Source organism: Protopterus annectens, chromosome 5.part0 (assembly GCF_019279795.1).
Source record: "Protopterus annectens isolate FY-2018-M chromosome 5.part0, PAN1.0, whole genome shotgun sequence".
In the NCBI taxonomy this organism is placed as follows: Eukaryota; Metazoa; Chordata; order Ceratodontiformes; family Protopteridae; genus Protopterus; species Protopterus annectens.
Window position 1 is genome coordinate 721,211,335 of NC_056735.1, and position 15,384 is coordinate 721,226,718.

Here is a 15,384-nt window from a genome sequence, read left to right on the forward strand (position 1 = left end):
AATTGCCAGTTTCATATGTTAGCATATTATGGGATTACGTAAACAGAAAATGATGTTGATTCCTGACTGTGCTGGACACAAAGAATTGCAAGATTTAATGCATTCTGCAGAACAAGTTGGTAAACATACTTTGCAATGTGGTTTTGATGCTTTAGAAGCATCTTGCAGGGCTGCTGTCACTGGGTCTGTACTTAGAAGGCATGCTTGGCTTAAGGAACAAAACTTGCCAGATCATGTTAAAGCTAAATTACTGGATGCTCCCTTAAACCAAGACCACCTTTCTGGCAACAAAGCTGAAGAATTCCTCAAAAGGATGGAGGAAAAAGCTAAATGTATGCAAACTGTTAAAGATTTCCTGCAAGTACAGCCTCCCAGATTCAGTAGGCATTGGCCTTGAAAGAACTGGTCCTTTCCAGTCCCTTCCAGGCCTTCTCAGTCCAAACCCAGGAACAGCAGACCACCTAGGCTACAGTCTCATGCTATGCACAGATCTAAGCAGTGGGGGGCTCCCACTTCCAAAGCAGGGTTTAGTAAGTCACCCCCCTACGGAAAAATGAAACTCCTGGCATCCTATCCTGGACCTCTCTATCCGCAACACCTTTCTGGTAGTTCCAAAATTTAAAATGCAAACTCTTCAACAGCTTCTTCCTATGCTAGCCAAGGATGCCTGGCTGGCAACCCTAGACGTAAAGGAAGCTTACCTGCACATCCCAATAAGAGGATCCTGCAGGCAATACCTATGTTTCAGGGCGGGCTCCTTGCACTTTCAGTTCTCTGCAGTTCCCTTTGGCTTATCTACTGTGCCCAGGGTGTCAAAATGTCTACAGCCATTGCATTTTGCAGGCAGAGAAATATTCAAATTTGCCCATGCTTGGACGATATTCTGATTCAGGCAGAAAGCCAGGACTTGCTATTACAACACCGGGCATTTGTAAAGAAACTTCTAAGCTCACTGGGGTACACCATCAATGAAAATAAATCTCACCTAGTACCCTGCCAACAGATTGTATTCCTGGGAGCAGGCTTGGACACAGCTTCCCAGATGGCATTCCTCACTCCGGAGAAAGAAGTTTATTTGACAACCTACTTCAAACTATTGGCCACAAAACCCCAGCTATCTGCAAGGAAAATACTGCAAGCTCTGGGGTTCATAGCCTCTTGCATTCTACTAATTCCATATGCAAGACTGCATATGAGGAAACTCCAATGGTATCTAAAAAGCCTATGGTGTCAACATTCTCAGGACGTGGAAACAATGATTTCTATCATTCTTTGTATGAAGACAGAGTTCCTTTGGTGTGCAGAGGCCTGCTACCACAACAAGGGACTCCCTTTCACTCTACCCCCTGCCACCCATACCTTAACAACAGATGCATCAGACTGTACATGGTGGGCTCACATGGCAGGGCAGTGCATTCAGGGCAAATGGAACCCAAGACAGATGCACCTGCATATCAATCAAAAAGAAATGTTAGCTGTACAGAATGCTATGACAGCCTTCAAAGACCATATTCTTCCAGGACAACTATTGGTAAAGACAGACAATACCACAGTTATGTGGTACATAAACAAGCAGGGGGGAACTGACTCGTATCCTCTCTGCAGACTAGCCATGGCTCTGTGGAACACAGCCTTGAGCTACCAAGTACACCTACAAGCACAATTCCTGCCTCAGACCCCTTCCCTGCTGTCCCAGCAGGTAGGCCAGATTCTGCACCCTCAGCTTCAAACCCAGAACCTTGCAGCCTGGCGAATTCCATGAGCTCTGCTCTAGCAACCCTCAGTAAGCAGGTGCTGGCTGTCATTCTGGAGGCAAGGAGGCCTAGTACTTGAAAATCCTATGCTGAAAAGTGGAAAAGATACTGTTCCTGAAGCCAGGCTCAGGGGATGGGCACAACGGTGTCATCTGCAAACATCATAGTCCACGGGGCCTCCTGTCTAATCTCATTTGTCAACCTGTCCATCACCACTGCAAATAAGAAAGGGCTCAGAGCTGATCCTTGATGTAATCCCACCTCCACCTTAAAAGTATCTGTCACTCCCACCGCAGTCCTCACCAGTGACACACTACCCTTGTACATATCCTGTACCACTCTTACATACTTCTCTGCCACTCCCGACTTCCTCATACAATACCACAACTCCTCTCTAGGCACCCTGTCATATGCTTTCTCTAAGTCCACAAAGATGCAATGCAACTCCTGACCTTCTCTGTATTTCTCCAACAACACTCTGAGCAAATATTGCATCTGTAGTGCTCTTTCCTGGAACCCTGTGAATCGAAAATGTAAAACATCAAACATACAAAACAGCAAATTTTTTCCTAGGGGAAAAAATTCTCTGTTCCAAAACACATACACACAATACATGCACACCAAACAAACAGCAATCCACACACATACACCTAAACTCTTACACCTAACCCTACGCTAAACTATACATACACCACTAACTATCCACTTACCTTAACCCAAACCCTAACCCTAAGGTCCGTCACTATCACACAGTCACCTCACCTGCGCCCTAACCTTAACTCACCTACCCTGCTCTAACCCTCACGTCCACACAATCGCACACTTACCTGACCCGCTCCCTAACCCTAACTCACCTAACCCACCCTAACCCTCACATCCACACAATTGCACACTTACCTGAACCCGACCCATAACTTTCCACCATAGCTCTGAAAATACCGAAGCAACAGAAACGAACAACCGAATTCTTTCCCTAGGAAAAATTTGGTTTTCTGTTTCTTCGATATTTTCAGCATTCGCTGAAAACAGGTTGATATTAGAACACTCAAAATTTTGAAAGTTTGGTGTTCTTATATAGACCTGTATATTAGAGGATCAGCACAGGTTGGAAGGTTTGGAGACAAAGCCAGAGAGGCAAGATTATGTCGGTTTGGACATGCGCTGATGAGGAATGCAGAGTATATTGGGAAAAAGATGTTAAGGATGAAACTGCCAGGTAACAGGAAAAGAGGAAGGCCTAAGATAAGGTTTATGGATGTGGTGAGAGAGGACATGCAATTGGTTGGTGTGACAGAGCAAGATGCAGAGGGCAGGAAGAAATGGAAACATGATCTGCTGTGGCAACCCCTAACGAGAGCAGCCGAAAGAAGAAAGAAAAACCTGGCATTTTAACAGGGGTTTGTAAACTTATATATATATATATATATATATATATATATATATATATATATATAAATAGATAGATACATGTATGTGTATTTAGCAGCATGGCAAATGTTTTCTGTAGCCCATTCTGCTGGGTTCCACTATAGCTATGACTTTTCCTTAAAGGGAGTTTGCATTTAAGACCTCTGTAGAGGACTACTATACCTGTGGGATTTGATTTTTCAGCCAAAGAAAATTAACTCTACAATATTTTTTCTTTGCACCCCCCCCCCCCCCCCCATTGCAGGATCAAGCCTCATGTTTCGTTTGTCTGCACCCAGTTGGCCCACTCATTCCACAGTCACAGGAGATAGGAGTCTCCCATAAAGCACTCTGCGTATGGTAAGAGTCAGGTGGTAGGGAGTAGGCCAGGTTGCTGGTCCTGTGGGATGGCTACCTAGGCAAGAATGGACAAGACTTCTGTTTTCAAGAAAACAGATCGATGTTTTGTTTCATTTGTTAAGAGTACACAGAGTCAGATGGCAGGTAAATAATCCTCTGCAGATGTGTATAGGAATTTTTTTTTTTCTATAACAGTTGCAGCATATCTGTATAGGGGTTAATAAGAGCTGATGTATCAGGGCTTCATCTACATTGCATGCATTTTTGGGGTATATCTAGACAGTTACCCCAAGCACAAGGTTTAAGGGGGTGCAGTTGACAGTTGCCACTTTGGTGTAGTGCAGACTATTTGGACATCTGTGGACTTCCCAACATTCTTCTTGATACTGCTTGGGATGCTACGCCCTGTTGTTAGCCATTGCTAAAATACTTACTTTTGAATGTAAGAGGTACCGGTTAAGTTAGTCACTTACCTAACAGCTGAGAGGAAATGTTTTGTCAGTTAGGGTACTGTCCGTCCTTCACCATGGATAGGTCTGATGGTAGTTACCAAATATTATTAATTGCTGAAGTATTTCCTATTCCATTTGTTAAAATGATTGGACCACTCAGCTGTATTTTTTTTATTAAGTTTGGAGAATCATGTGTAATGGCTTGCAGCAGTAGACAAAGAGCCCATGAGAATACAGTTGAACAGTAGAGAAGATACAAAGCTGAGCTGACCTGAAGTCTATGAACTGATGCCTGTAGATGGGTGGGTTTGCATAGGGAATGTAGGTTTGTTACATCCTCTAAAAGATTTTCACACGTATAAGAAATAGTAAGTCAGCTCTAGTGGTGTGGTACGATAAAGCCGTGAATATGGCCCAGATAACTGGTTTGAATTGCGGCTTGGAAGCTTGGTGGAGCTGGCAGAGCGGGAGGAGTGAAGTAGCGTTGTTGGCACACCTCTGTATGTGTGTATGGGGAGGATAGAGAGCATTCCTGGAGAGTATAGTCCTTTAGTAGAGTCCATGGTGGAGACCCAGGGCCACACAAGACTGCTGGATTCTAGGGGACAGGGCAGTTTTGAGGGGGTTACCTCAGTTGCAGAAGTGAATTACTTGCTTTTGCTGAAACTCACTGAATGCTAGTTCGTGGAGCATGTTACTGAGTGTACACAGTATGGTTAGTATTAAAATAAGAAATTTGAGAGCTCCCTAAATGACAGCCACCACCCCTTCAACCCCCCCCCCATTCAGCTCTCACCCCAGGTGAAGGGGGAATGAAATGGCCAAGAGGAGAACTAATGGCCAACAAGCAGCATGGAAGAAAATGTAGTAAAAAAAATTGTAGAAATGGTCATATGGTTTTGAGACTGCTGACATGGCAAAGTCCATACATAATGCCACTGATCCTGGCTTTATTTTAAAGTCAAAGTCAAAAGTAACTTTGTCATTTAGATCTACACAAGTGTAGATTAAATGGGATTCTGTGTAATTAGTTCACCTTGGGACAGACAAAAAAGAAATCCCATACACAGACATAATTTAAAACAACATACAATAGAATAGTACTGCCACCATCCTATAAACCAACTCTCCACTTAAGTATAGAGCTACATAAATTCCTAGAAACACACACTTGTTAAGAGACTAAAACACACATCTAGCAGGAAGGTTCAAGCAATAGTACTGAGCATGAACCATATACCACATTATGGGTGAGCAAGCACATAGCAGTAGCAGCTGAAGAAAAAATATTGCACCTGGGTTAGAAGTATAAATTATAATGGTTGGCTGGGCTTAATAAATAATAGGTAAAATAAAAATGTTATTTTCTCTCCTTAGTTTTTTTTTTCCATCTGCCTTAGTTTTGTATTCAGGTTCCTCCAGCTGAGCCTCAACTAATTAGAAAATTTGTCATTAAATAAATACATTGTTTCTTCTCAATAGTCCTCTTAAAGGTCTTTCCACCACTGATATGCATTGCTCCCTTGTTTTGTTAACTGTTGGTAGTATTAGATATTGCATATCTACTGTATTTCATTTCTTTAACATTGTGGAAGATGTCTGATGCGTGTGTGCGTGTGTGTGTACATTTTTTGGGTGCATAGTTTCACAATCTCATGTTGTGCATATGTTTGTTTATTATTTTGTTAATTCACCTCCCCTATAACCTGGAAATTGTACAGTAGTACAATATTTAGACATCCAGTCTGAAATCAGTGACATTTCCAGAACACTACTGATGAAGAACCTCTTTATCCTTATCCCACTAGAAAGTAGGGGATATTTTCATCAGGACCAGATTCATTAAGACAAAACACTGAGAGGAATGGCAGAGATCAGGAGTTGTTGTGGGATGGAATAACAGATCAAGGATCAAGGAGGCTTAAGGTGGGCTTACCTAATGAGCAAAATCCAAGTACAGAGTGTGAGATGTCGCTAAGGTAGTTTTTCAAGGCAATGGGGTAGATAGAGGGTAGTAGTGCAGGCAGAAAGCAGTTGTACAGCTAGACAGTGTCACTATGCCCTGGATTATGAATATTGTTCTGGACACCCTTCTTCTGGAGGACATAGAGAAGGATAGAGGCAGCCCGGAGACTATAATTTAAAACAGTGCTATGTTTGCAACACTAGCTATGCAAAAAGGAAAACCCTTTAAAATGTAATACCTAGACCCTAGAGTGAGTAGGCAAAAAATAACAAGAAAGAAATGTCCACGTACCACTGAGAAATAAAATTTAAGTGGATAACATTTTTGTTTAAAACTAGAAGGGTGGTTTAATGATACAAGTGGGGGGGGGGCACAAAGGTCTGTTTTTAGTGTGTGTTAAATTAGTTGGCATAATGGTTATGATGCTCAAATTTGTTAACGTAACCCTTCTTTTAGTATCATGGAAGTCCTGCATTACTGTGTGTTAGAACAGATGTAACTCTTCCATTTTTATAGTTGAGAACTGAATTGTGCAGGGCATTCATTAACCCTGTATACTTCAATGCAGTACTCTGTGACTTTGGCAGGATGTCATCCTAAATCCACCTCTTTATGTAAATGAAGAAAATGCAAAACAAAAAAAATTGTTTAGTTGACACCTTAAAAAAAAGTCATCTTTGTCTTATTAGATTATAGATTGGTGCTATGACCACTCCATTCAAGAAAACAATTGGTTACAAAATTTGCTTTCCACACCTCTGATACAGTGCCCTAGTTTGCATGAACTTTTTCTGCCTGCACCTTTAGGGCTGTGTGAATGATTTAACAGCAGCATTAGATTTGCTTCTAGTTTATCATATGCAGCATATCACTGCTGTCCACTTGCATTAGTTAATTGGTTTTAATATGGCAGACGGTAGTGGCATTGCTCAGTCTTTTTACTGTACCAGTTGATTTACAGGGACGTTTATCAAGCCCTATATTTTCCTGAGAAATGATGGAGGTAAAAGCCCTCCTTTCTGCTAAGCTTGTCTCTTTTCTGTGCTTCTCAAGTTCAGTGTCTTACTGGAAAACAAAGTCTGCTGATTTTACAGCTTAAACTGTCAAAGTGTTTAAACTGGGTACACTTTAATTAGTCCAAAAGGCTGCATATACATTCACTCCATCCTGCCCTTACTGCTTCATTAATGAATGTACCTTATGTTGCCTAGATCACTGCTTTGACCTGTCCACTTGTCTTAGTTTCATTCCAATATACAGTGTAGCAGCTATTGCTCTGTCATTGAATTTTGACTGTATTGTTTAGTTTTCAAGCTGCATTTTGTAGTTGGATTTTTAACATACACTTTTTGTGGTTACTGTTCCTTTAAATTTCTACACACATTACACTTTTGGTGCCCTTTTTTGCATTTAAACCAGGAAGTAAACTGTTACTTTGTTTCTGCTGAGGTTCTGGTTACATTGTAACGAAAGTGCTAAAACTGAAGATTAAAGGGTTTGTTTACTACTTTGGGTACGGCGTTTTTCTTATTTTATACTGTGAATTGTTTACGCTGTGTGGTTACCAGTTTTGTGCTTGTTTGAAGTAGATTAAACAAGTGTCTAATCAGTCATCTGCAGAGCACAAAGTCGTAAACTCCACTGAAGTCTAAAGATATTGAAAAACAAGATAATTTGTTAAGAATGATTGTCAACAGGCATATGCACTGATGACTTGTGGATACAATGCATTAGAGTTTATTTTCATACAGTGTCGTCCTTAAACCACATGAAAGACTGCTAGAGCAGTGACCTAGATTTGTAGAATTGGCTTGCACTGAACAATGTGATTTGTGTTCCAGTTTCGTAGTCTAGCAGGAAATGAGCAGAGAGGCGTTAAAGGTTCTGCTAAACGTAAAAGGCCACAGACTTCCATTAGAGAAAAAAATATTGCACTTTTTTTCAAAACCATTTCTCATTTTCCATCTTGCATCTGAACTAGTCTGACATTGATGGTCTGTAATAACCATACTGTTCATCAAAGTGTAGCAAGTCAAGAAAGTCAGTTTGTCGGACGTGTTTTAAATGTGTGAAAACTTAGTTTTTTACACTGACTCTTAAACTAATACCTGCTTTCATAAAGATCAATAATAAGTCTTAGGATTTACATTTTTTGAATGCATGTTGTTTGTACCTCTGCATCCAAAGAAAGAAAGGTGTCCCACTTTTGATGTGTGCTGAAGCAGCATGGTTATTGACATAGCTTTATTCTGGACTGGATAGCCTTTAGTGTAGTATAACATCCCTGTTCACTAACTTACTGTGCAAAAAAGAGATGTAGTGCCTTGTAAATGTGCCTGATAGCAGTTCTTTTAGCAGTTCTTCTGTTAAATTACTTTAATCAGTTGTGTAGTATCAGGAAAGTTGTATTTAGACATGAACAGTGCAGGCTTTAAATCAGGTTTCAGGGACATAATTCAGACAAGAGACAAGCAGACTATTTTGTGGTAAAGCCAAGCATGTACAGCAGATACAAAGTGCAGTAGTTATAAGAAAAAAGAATATAATTTGAAAAAGTACAGTGGTGCTAACTCATGAAGCTTTGTTCTCTAAGTCCGTTATTGGCTGGGGGTGCCTTCTGTATGGAGCCAACATGTCCTTGTCTCTGCACGGAGTTTTATTGGGTGCTTCAGTGTCCTCCCACATCCCAAAGATGAGCCATAGGTGAACTGATGATACTCCATATTGCCCTTAGGTACACACCCACATATACACAAAGATATACGTGTGTGTACGCACATCCTGTGATAAGCTGATATCCATTCTAGGATTTGTTTCTCTGTCTTGCAGTCACTGTCTGCCTGGATAGTCTACAGATCCCCCACTATCTGAATTGGATTTAGTGGGCAATTGGACAATGAATCAGTAAATGAAAAAGTGACAGTGCATTCAGCATAACCGTATGACAGCTGTTTTCATAAGTACTAGATCTGTTGTAATGGAAAAAAAGACATGTAACCATTGTAAGCTGTAGTCCCCTCTGAGTAATGTGCATTAATCCTGTGTTGTCAAATGTGCAGAGGGTTACAGTGAAAAGTCATGAAGTAATAAAAGATAACTGAAAAGTGCAAAGTGAAATTAGGAGCTTTTCTGTTGATTTGCAAAAGAAAGAGGCTGAAGCAGCGAATGATGTATGGATAGTCAGTCAGGTCAAGCAAATCAGAATATGTTAGCCAGGCTGTCGACTCAGTTTTACATAGGAGCAAATAATGTATGAGATACTGTAATCATGTGTTAGATCCCTTCACTCCTTACATGCTGCGAACTGGGTGAATCTACGCTTTTTACTCCAACTTGGGTTCTGTGTTGATATTAATAAAAAACATCTGTACATTGTAGGTTTCCTCAGTTAACACCCATCCATTGTAGGTTAGCAGATAAACTGAGAGACTGAGAATGGAGGGAAATAAATGTGTAATGCATAGACAAGTATTTGGGAGTCATGGAGTAAGGTGAAGAAATAGTAGAAAGAGCAGGATGCAAACCCACTGTTTAGAAGAGTAGCCTGCATAGAATGAGGAGGGAGAAACCGAGTTTGAGGGATCACAAGAGCGATATAAAGAGAATAATGATGTAAAATGAGACATTGAGAAAGATGCTGTATTGAAGGCACACTGTTTGTCACTTCCATGGCTTGAGGGTAAAGCCCTGACTTTGCCCCAGATAATCACAGAATGACTATAAACTTGGATGTTGAAGGAGCTGGCAAAGTGAACTTGGAATAGAGTGGCTGATACCAGTTCACCCTCCTTTGCTGGAAAGAGCTGTTTTGTAGAGTGTTATAATTATAAGTCATGAAGTAGTAAATGATAATTGAATAGTGCAAAAAGAAGGGTTTTTAACGGGGACTAATGGTGAATGGTATCTTTTTTTTTTATTTCCCGCTGGTCCAGAAGGATAGACGATGACCTCTGCTTGCATAACATGTGCACCTCAAAAACTGAGGGTAGCATTTGCAGATGTTCACATGCTTTTGCAGATGCAATTGCATGTTAGAAACCACAGCTGTAGCATAAGAGGGTTATGGCTAAGCATAAAAAAATGGTGACACCACTCCCAGTTCCTGTCTGTTGCTCACGAGGAAGTGAATGAATTTTCAGTGGGTCGGGGGGGGGGGGGGGGGGCAGATGGTCAAAGTGGAGACTGGATAAAAAATGTGTTTAGCTTATTTAGCCTTAAGGAATATAGAGATATGGTATTCCCAGTCTTGGAGCTGAGGCAATCGAGAGTTGCACAAGGAGAAACTGTGGCTTTGATTTCAGCATTTCAGCACAGAGCATCATGTAGAAAGAGTGGGAAGAGGGGTCATGTCAAAGTAAAATAATTCCTCGAATAGCACTGCTGGCATTATCAGAATTGATAATGGACAAAATCATTTTCCTGACAGTGGCTCAGCTGTTTGAGAGTATATAATGCACATTACTTCCTTCCTTCATAAATTTCATGTTTTGCGTGAAGTTTTTATCAACATTTGATTGAACGGGAACATCAGTGAAACTGACTGGTATGGTGAAAGGTCTTGCTAATTAACTATTTTAATGAACTGTGCTACGCCACAAAGTGGCATAGTGCATCTGCCCCATTCTCAGTGACATATTGCTGTTGGCAACCTGAAAGTAACACTTGATATCACAATGGGAGTGACACTTGCTGAGCTGCGTCATATAAGGCTGTGTAATGAGTTTGAGATTGTTTTATGAGAAATAATGGAAATTGTTTGAAAAGCTGCACTGTAGAGGAACATGGCACTGTATCTGGTTTCCACAAATCTGGACTACGATGGCTGAGTTATCATTAATATTACTGGTCTGAGATGTGCAGCATGAAGATGATAAAAAGTTTAACTTCAGTGAAGATTTACAAGAAGGGTCTGCAATTTATGGGGAGACGGTCTTTTCCTGGTTTGGCTGAGCTCCGTGCATGATCTCTCGAAATGTTTTTGCACAGGGTGCACAGATCTGGCCATTGTGTTTGGTGCTTTACCTTTATAGCTGGTTTGCTTGTATGCTAATAAACTTTGAAAGGACTATTTGAATCTTATGGGGACATTAGAAAAATTAAGGCAGGTTTAGCAGTGGTTCCATACACTGACATTTGCAGGTTAGAAAGATAGAATCTGACTGATTTGTTACACTTGGTCTCTGTCTGCATAGCAGAGTGAGTATTCCAGTGGAGCTATTCAGAGTATTCTTTCACATCTTCTGTACTTTATCTCAAGGTTAGGCAAGTCTGTGGCATTTCCTTTTGGGTCCACACAAATGTGTTTGTTCATTCATTTAGTTTGGTGACAGGGCCCATTTAGTGGAGATCAAGAAGAACAAAGTTCCAGAGCAACTATGACACAGTGAGAGACATTTGGCTCAAATGCAGTATAGCCAGGATGTTCTTTGTGTTTCACTGTTGCAGTCATTACATTTGGGTTATCTGCTTGTAGGTAGCCCTCAGTCGGCCTGATTAACAAAGTTGTGGGTCCTGCATCGGTTGCTGTCCCTTCTTCCATGACATCAGGTTGTCAGGGGTATAAAACATGCAGCTGATGCCATTACATCAGTCTTTTTTGCCGTGCGGTGCCCGAAACAGAAGCAGTTTGCAAGTGGTGGTTGGCCGACTCCTAAAATTTTCGTTTTTGAGTTTCAGAACCGAAGTCTTAAAAAAAAGCTAAGTACCCCATTGGGGAGACTTTTTCTTGCTCCTTACCGATGTCAGTAAAAGTTAATAATTGCATTACTTGTGGAAAGCAAATACCTCATAAAGATTTTCATTCGTACTGTATTTCTTGCCTAGGCCCTGACCACAACGTACCTTGCTGTTGGTTTTCTGTTTTATTTGATCAGCGCACTATCCGTCATCGGTATCTTTTTGCCTCAAAATATTTCGGTTCTTGGATTAATTATCCAGAAATGTCATCGGTTAGCTATCCGACTACCGGGATTCTGAAAAAACCCAAAGATAAAGACAGAGACAGGCCGCCGAGGTCCAAAATTGCCGACGATGCTTCTCCTAAGCCAGTCGCCAGTTCGCTGGTACTCAATGAGGTGCTTTCGCAGCACCTGATAACCGCTACTTCTGATTCACAGGCCTCTACTGAGACCCATTCGGAGTCCGGTATGCCGCAAAATGCTTCAACTATGGAACCCGCGGATGTCTCTACCTTGGATGGGTCCAGAGCCGCTGTGCAGGCACCAGCTTCTGAGGGTGTATTCAGGCCTACGGACTTGCATATTAAACCAACGCCTCCTTCTATACTTGGGCCTAAATCTCGATCCATACCTAAAAAAAAAAACAACGCCATGGCCACATGCTCAGGCCTCTATGCCTAAAAAACAAATGATAAGAGTGGCTGAAGATCTAATAAGTCTCTAATCGGGGGTAGCCAACCCCCCCCCCCCCCCACTAAGAGGCCTAGGACTGAAGTTGATTATGAATCTTCTGATCAGGATTCTGTTTTCTCTGATTCTTCTGATGATCTGGATTTGTTATCTACTTATGAAGACTGTGATGCAGAGGACTCCATTCCCTCTGCTTCCCCTCCTGAGGATTTTTCTTTTGGGGAAACCTTACATACTCTTAAGGGAGCATTTCCACTGGGAAAGCCAGGACTTTTCTGATTCAAAAAAGAGGCTCAGGGATTTCCTTCTCCTACATCAGCATAGGCCTTTAGCTATTCCTTCTGTACTAGACATTGTTGATGATGCTTTTTCGGAATCTAGTTTGGCCCCTGATTCCTTGCCTCCTGCTTCCAGAAAACCTGACAGATACTACAGGGTCCCTCAGTCCCACAAGTTCCTTTTCAAAAATCCTATTGCAGATCCAGAGACTATTTCACAGGGGCCTATGGGCATTAAGGTTTCTACTGCTAAAAATCCTACCCCTTCTGATAGAGACTCCAGGGCGCTGGATAGATGGGGTAAGAAGGTTTACACTTCTGCAATCTTGGCCAGTAGGGCTTTAAACTGACAGTTTCATATGTTAAAGTATCAGCAACATGTTATTGGACTGCTTAAACAGAAAATGATGTTGATTCCTGACTGTGTGGAAAATAAAGAATTACAGGATTTAATGCATTCTGCTGAACAAGTTGAAATACATACTTTGCAGTGTGGTTTTGATTCATTAGAGGCCTCTTGCAGGGCTGCTGTTACTGGGTCTGTGCTCAGAAGGCATGCTTGGCTTAAGGAGCAATATTTGCCTGATCATGTTAAAGCTAAATTGTTGGATGCTCCTTTAAATCAGGACTGCCTGTTTGGCAACAAGGCTGAGGAAGTTCTTAAAAAGAAGGAAGATATAGCTAAATCTATGCAAACTGTTAAAGATTTTTTACAAGTTCAGCCTCCTAGATTTAGTAGGCACTGGCCCTCTAAGAATTGGTCCTTTCCAGCCCCTTCCAGGTCTTCTCAAGTCAAACCCAGACACAGCAAAAAACCCAAGTTTCAGTCCCAGGGGATGCACAGAACTAAGCAGTGGGGGGCCTCCACTTCCTAATCTGGGAATAATAAGACTCCCCCCATGGTAAACTGTCTCAATGACTTCCTTTTAAAATTTCCAAGCACTTATCAACTGACTGCCCCTTTGGGGGGAAAGATTGCTCTTCATGCAAAGAACTGGGAACTCATTACCCAGGGCAAATGGGTTTTAAATATAGTGTCCCAGGGATACAGATTTCACTTACACACGTTGCCAACACCAAGTGGGTAGCCGGACCTACCCCCAAATCAGTGGGCAGAGGCCCAAAAACAAGTACTTTCTCTCTTAAGCATGGGGGCTATTCAGCTGGTACCAGAAGAGGAAAAGGGACAAGGTTTCTCCTCGAGACTTTTCCAGGTACCCAGAAAAAGACAATTCATGGCGTCCTAGCCTGGACCTGTCTACTCTAAACACCTTTTTGGAGATTCCAAAATTCAAGATGTTGACTCTTCACCAATTACTTCCCATGCTAGGCAAAGATGCCTGGTTGGCAACACTAGATTTAAAAGAAGCATATCTGTGCATCCCAATCAGGGAATCTTGCAGAAGATACCTACGCTTCAAAGCAGGCTACACGTACTATCAGTTCTCTGCACTGCCCTTTGGCTTATCTACTGCTCCCAGGGTATTCACAAAGTGCCAAGCTCCAGTTATTGCATTTTGCAGGCAAAGAAATATTCAAATATATCCATACCTGGACGATTGTCTAATTCAGGCAGAAAGGCAGGACATACTTTTGAATCATCTGGCCTTTGTAAAAAGGGTTCTAACTTGTCTGGAGTACACCATAAACGAAAGGAAATCACACCTGGTACCCTGTCAACAAATTATATTCCTGGGAGCAAGCTTGAGTACAACTTCCCAGATGGCTTACCTCACGCCAGAGAAACAAATTAATTTGACAACCTACTTCAAGCAAGTGGCTGCAAAAACCCTGCTGTCTGCACGACAAATACTGCAAGCCTTGGGGGTTCATGGCCTCCTGCATTCTTCTAATTCCATATGCAAGACTGCATATGAGGAAACTACAGTGGTATCTAAAAAGCCTATGGTGTCAGCATTCTCAAGACCTAGAAACAATGATTCCTATCATACCTTGCCTGCGCCTAGAGTTCCTTTAGTGGGCAGAGGCCTGCCACCAGAACAAGGGACTACCTTTCACACCACCCCCTGCTGCCCAAACCCTAACAACAGACGCATCAGACTATGCATGGGGGGCTCACCTGGCAGGGAAGTGCATTCAGGGCAAATGGAACCCAAGTCAAGTGCACCTGCAGATCAATCAAAAAGAAATATTAGCTGTACAGAATGCTCTGACAGCCTTCAAGGACGACATTCTTCCTGGACAACTAATGGTAAAGATGGACAACACCACTGTTATGTGGTACATAAACAAGCAGGGGGTACACATTCTTACCCCCTCTGCAGACTAGCCATGGCATTGTGGAACACAGCCTTGAGCTACCAAGTGCACCTACAAGCTCAATTCCTGCCAGGAAAACTAAATACACTGGCAGACGGACTAAGCAGAAACCTGATGGACTTACACGATTGGAAACTGGAACCGGGGATTTTCAACATGTTGACAAGCAAATGGGGGAGCCCAGATATAGACCTGTTTACCTCTCCCCAGAACTACCAGTTAGACAAATATTTTACAAGGACTCCCACAAGCAAGCCTGGAAAGTGGATGCTCTGTCCTTCAGCTGGAAAAAAACTATCAGTGTATGCCTTCCCCCCTCTGCTCTCCAAAGTACTACTAAAAATGAAACAGGACAAACCAAGGATGATTTTGATTGCTCCAGACTGGCCGCGCCAACACTGGTACCCCCTCCTGCGCAGTGGGTCACAGTTATCTCCATGACACCTGCCTCAGACTCCTTCCTTGCTGTCTCAGCAGGAGAACCAGATTCTGCACCCTCAGCTTCTAACACTGAACCTT

At 42.0% G+C, this 15,384-nt stretch overlaps 1 protein-coding gene across 7 annotated transcripts in view; it reads left to right on the top strand.

Moving 5' to 3' along the window:
- The window catches only part of TBL1X (transducin beta like 1 X-linked), a 2,018,721-nt gene that overhangs the window by 1,512,196 nt on the left and 491,141 nt on the right, over positions 1-15,384 (top strand). The window contains exon 1 of one of the 7 annotated variants that reach the window (XM_044072568.1): positions 7,396-7,452. The exons of the other annotated variants lie outside the window; for them this stretch is intronic. The gene's annotated coding sequence lies outside the window, so the exon portion shown is untranslated. Of the gene's footprint in view, positions 1-7,395; positions 7,453-15,384 lie in introns of those variants that run through there. 7 annotated transcript variants of the gene reach the window in all.